Source organism: Nematolebias whitei, chromosome 4 (assembly GCF_014905685.2).
Source record: "Nematolebias whitei isolate Nwh7 chromosome 4, NemWhi1, whole genome shotgun sequence".
Taxonomy (NCBI): Eukaryota; Metazoa; Chordata; class Actinopteri; order Cyprinodontiformes; family Rivulidae; genus Nematolebias; species Nematolebias whitei.
This window is the reverse complement of record NC_056501.1, coordinates 31,662,424-31,667,881: the sequence shown is the minus strand read 5'-3', so window position 1 is coordinate 31,667,881 and position 5,458 is coordinate 31,662,424.

Genomic DNA, 5,458 nt, shown 5'->3' with positions numbered 1-5,458 from the left:
ATATTTTAAATAAACAATCCATGCTGTATGGATTGTTTATTTAAAATGTTACAGTATTTAAATTGTAATTGTTTATTTAAGGATGGAGATTAGGAATAACAGGTGATAAATGAGTGTGATTACAGCCTGGCACATGTCATGACAAAGTTTACTGAACTTGAACTGAACTTGAACTTGGACTACTGTATTCCTACTACGCGGTTTTCCACTTATCGCGGGTGGGCGTGCTCCCTAACACTTGAGATAAAGGAGGATCTACTGTATATACATACTTTGATTTAAAACATTTAAAGTAATAGGACAAATTCAGTAGGCGAACAAAGTAACCATTGGCCGTGCGTACACAACAGATTGACCTTGGAGCCAATCCAGTTTAAGTTGTCTGCCACAGCAAACTACTCTAAAAAAGAGCTAAAATTCAGTCAATATTTAGAAGTGTTATAATTTGCTTTGGTATTAGCTGGCCATTACTGACAGAACATTTTATAAGTGCTACACTTTGTGCAAGAGTTTGCTCAAAATGTTAGTATTGCCTGCTTAAATCAACACTGTATGTCTGTTAGCAAAATAACTCATGTTTAATTACTCTTTCAGATTTAAATCATACTTATAAAATCAATCTAATAATGATGTCATTACCAATAAACTTTATCCAAATGACCACGATATACTCAGTTTAATAGATACTAAGCTAACATTTGATGTGGTAGAAGCTGAGCGTCATTGACAGCACCTAGTCTGAGTGTACCATCTCACAATATTGTATACAATTGTACAGAATTATATTTTCAAGATTTGACCAAAGTTGTTACAACTCCTTCATTTTTCAGTATAAAATTATTTTAATGTAAAACTCAACCAATAGGTATTTCTTAAAGGAATGCATCGTAGGACTTTAATTCAAATATTACCACTAAAATAACTGCTTAATGCAAAACTTATTGCTGTGTACAGATTTATAGAATATTAGCATAAACAACAATGCCATTATTGAGATGCATTATTGAGTTGTTTAAGATGGCAACAATCCACTTTGGCCTTGGTCCACTCAGAAAGGTATTGGCTTGTCGATTCATTCTTCCATTCATACATTTTCTTTACTTACTTCTCCTTTTGAGGTGGGATGGGAGTGGTGCGTGTCTCCAGCAGTCACCATGTGAGAAGCATGGTAGACCTGGACAAGTCACAAGGCCACATAGAGACAAACAAGACAGCCAACCTCTTGTTTAGAGTTACCAGTCGACCAAGCATGCACGTTAAGGGTCTGTTGGAGAAAACCGGAGTACCCAGAGAAAACCCACCCATTCACAGCTTGTCAATCGAGTCAAAGCCAGACTTTCCTACAGCCCTTCCATAGTCATTAATCAAAAGCATCTTTGGCATCCACTTGGGATTTTTTACAGTTTCTAAACTTTGTAAAGTGCAGCAATACATTTTAAAAAAAATCCTTAAAAATTACTCAGTTATGACAAATTGGATGGCATTTTGCAAACAACTGACCCTTGTTTTCTTACTGTTCACCAAAGGAAGAAGAAATGGTGACTGAGTGAACTGTGACAATTGTGCATGCATCAGCAGGCTCCCGTGGAACTCGTCTTTCCTGGGAAACAGAAGTAAGCCAGGATAAATGAAGATGCCACAGTCATTCCTTGGTTGCTGGCTCTAATAGCATAACACACACTGTAAATGCAGGCAACGCGAGACACCATATGGTATAATTGCCACTGACACACAGGGAACCTTTTGGGCTGAAACACCCAAGTGAAGCTGCAGTGCACATTTGCTCTCACGTGCATTTGTGGAAATGTGCATAGTTGTTAAAATCACATCAAGTTTCATGTTTTTTAACAGTATCTCCTCCAGTGCCCAAGCATGAGTGATATACAGATCCACCTACAAAGGCTCCTGCTCTATCCATCTCCCATGTCACTGCCATACTAAATCTCTCAGTCATGCCTGCATCTATAATGGCCCAATTACTGCCGATGGGGATCCCAGTCCCTATCTGACAATTACATCTGTTAGAGTTTGAGAGCATTAATGCCTAAAAAATATCAATTAAGGTGATTGATCAGGATGTTAATATCCTATTAAACAGCAGTCTGGGGCAGTGGAGCATTTCTGTTGATTAGGCTGAAATGAGTGAGACTCTCCAGGATGAAGTGACTGTAGTTTAGTGGGCCAGTTAGATTGCTGATCTAATGAACACGGAAATGGCCCAGAGATGCATTTTATTGCCAGGTAAACGTGGACAAGAATAACTTTAGGTAATTGGTACTCAAAGGCATTTCACAGAGCTATAAAAGCAGAATGGATGAACAACTTTCTTGAAACCCACCTGTGCTGTTTTATTAGGTAAAAAAAAACAGTGGAAGCTTTGAAAACTGCACTTTAAGCTGAATCACAATAGGCAATATTTATGGAACTATCCTTGATGTTAAATGACTAAAATCAACAGTGATTTGATATTTTCCTTGATATAAATGGAATTGATGTTTGATGAACAACTCTGAATTTAATGTATAAACTGCTAAATCTCTGACCATGTCTTTTTTTAATTCAAGTTGAGAATTTGGTTTTTATCTTGTGTTTTCTTTTTAAAAGCTTATGCTATTCAGCAGAACGTTTGAAAAGCTTCACTGCCACAATCTTGTTTAAGCACTAAGAAGTGAAGACTAAAATCCTCATTTCTCCACTCTGCCCAAGTCAGCATGTGAATAGGATATCTGCTATTAAGCATCCCCCAAAATGACATGCATATTTTAAATTACAACACAACTTCTTTTTCCAGAATGACTGTTTGGAAACATAAAGGTTCTTTTTTACTTTGTCAAGGCACACTGTGAAGTTCTGAATAGAGAGCAATTAAATTCTGAACCGTAATTTCATACATTTGCAGATTGTTTAAAAAAATGTTTCCCATTTTTATCATCTTGTCAATGATCACCAGAGTGGCGCACTCATCCCTCGCTCTTCCTTCAATCATTTCCCCCTCCTCTGCAACCTCCATTTTTTAAAAGGGATTCTAACCGCTCCATTCTTCCCCTGGCACAGCATTGCACACTCATTTCATTTCTCATTTACAGACTGATAATCAGAATGTCATTACAGTGTCCACACTGGGCCGCTGGAGGGGTAATTGAGCAGCATAAAAGGCATTTGAAAGAGGGATGAATAATAGAACTGAAGGGGGAGGTGGGGGTGCCTGGACCTAGGCCTGCTTTCTCAGGTGGCAGGCTGATATCAGGTGGCATCCGCCCTGGCACTACGGTTAGCCATGTCTACTTCAACCTCGATTTTCACCTCCATCACATTATAAGTTTAACAGGCATCGCTGCTCAACCTGGAGGAAAATCAATACGTGAGTTTTAGAAAGTCAAAATTGAGCATCAACAATCACTTTGCATCATGAAAACTGGCTTTCTCGATTTAGAAGCTAAAACGCGGCTTGATTTTGTCCTTGAAGGGGAGCAGCTTTTTATGGTTGGCATGAGCGCGTCCATCCAGGCTCAGGCTAGTTTTCACAAGCATTTATGAGGATTTCCTTCTGATATAAATTCAGTTTCAGTCTTCATAAAGCAACTTATTAATCATCAAATGCTTTGAGTTCTTGCTCTTCAAGCTGCATCATAAACAAGTTTACAACAGCATTTAAAATGACTAAACCAAACATCCCTCATCTCGTTAAAGCTATAAACAAGACTAGAGGTTACTTGCATCGGTTGTATATGTTTATCTGTTTTGTTGTTAGCCACTCCTTGATCCCATCCACGCTGAATATGGTGAGGCAGCTTGGCACCATGCCAGCTCCCCCGTTTGGCAGTGGTGGTACATTTCCATCTCATTCATCACATAAAGACAGATAATCAGAAAGTCATTACAGTAGCTTGACACCAGTGCTTGCCCCAGGAAGAAAGAGTAATTGAGCACCACAGAAGGGGAAAGAGCGGACAGAGCCAAGGCCACATGGTAATGAATGGAATATATAGAGATCCTGAAGAACACAGACCAAGATGAACGGAAAGAGACTAAGATTTGGGAATGTTGCTACACTTGGAACACGGCCAAAGCTAACAGCTTAAAAAGTGGAGGAAAAAGAGATCAATAAACACAGGTAAATAGGTAACATTTAAATAGACCTAAATTACATGTATATAGTTCTGAAGACCAGTCACACTAAAACTGGGACCAAATAGAATCCAAATTCACCATCAAGATTCTTACATATACACATCACCAATTAAAGGCTTAGCGTTACGGAAGGAAAGCTTGTCGCCTGCCAATTGCAAATAAGATGTGAGTCTTGACTGCTTGGTAAAACTGAAAAAAAAAAAAAAGTGTTATGTGTAATCCCATCCGATCCTGAGAAGTTGTGTGGGATATCACTCTCAGATTATGTGTTGTAAATGACTTTCAGTTATGACCAAAACAAATTTTAGTTTAATAACTGTGTATTTGACCGAGTTATTTGTATTTTTGTGTTTGAAAATATGAAATAGCTGTGGTGACCATAATGATTTTGATTGAATACAAAAATCCATTAGTATTAGATCAGATGTACAGTATATCCAATACTTACTTTCTTAAAACTTTAGTAAAACCCACCTAGTAGCTCATACACTATTTTAAGAACAGACAACTCCAACATTTATTGTTAAGAAATTACAGATATTTCACTTAATGATTAGAAAATATTAAATATTAATAGTTGTTTACTCAGAAGAACTACTCTCATGACAGGTAAAGAGTTCAGCATACTTCAGGGGGTGTCCTTGAATCTGCTGTCTTACATACAGCACTCTTCGTTTACCCAAGCATATGGTTCACGGGCAGATAAGATAATATTTTGGGCTCGATGTAGAGGGGAAGAATGTTCTCAGCCATAAAAATAAAAACATCCACAACCTTTGACCAAAGATTCCTGACAATTAGCATTTGGAGCATGAGCTATAAATGACTCCACTACAACCCCACTAAAATTAGAACTAAAATTGTATATTAAAAGATTGTTGTGTTTTCTAAAGGCATTTACCATACCATACCATACCACTTTATTTATAGAGCACTTAAAACAGCAACAAGGCCAGCCAAAGTGCTGTACAGACCAAACAAATGAAGTAAATCAGAATATAGACATAAAAACGATGCAGATAATGATGACTAACCAGTGTGAAGCATACATGATCAAAACACAGATCATCTGGTGTTGAAAGCTACTGAATAGTAGTGAGTTTTTAAACGGGACTTGAAAACCGAGAGGGAGGGGGCCGGTCTGACAAGCAGAGGTAACTCGTTTCAGAGTCTTGGTCCTGCTACAAAGAAGGCCCTGTCACCTCTGCGCTTAAGATGAGTTCCTTGAACTTTGAGGAGCAACTGGTCCGCTGACCTCAGGGAACGTGGTGGGACATACGGTTGTAGCAGATCAGAGAGATGGGGGGTTCGGGGGGGGGGGGGGGGG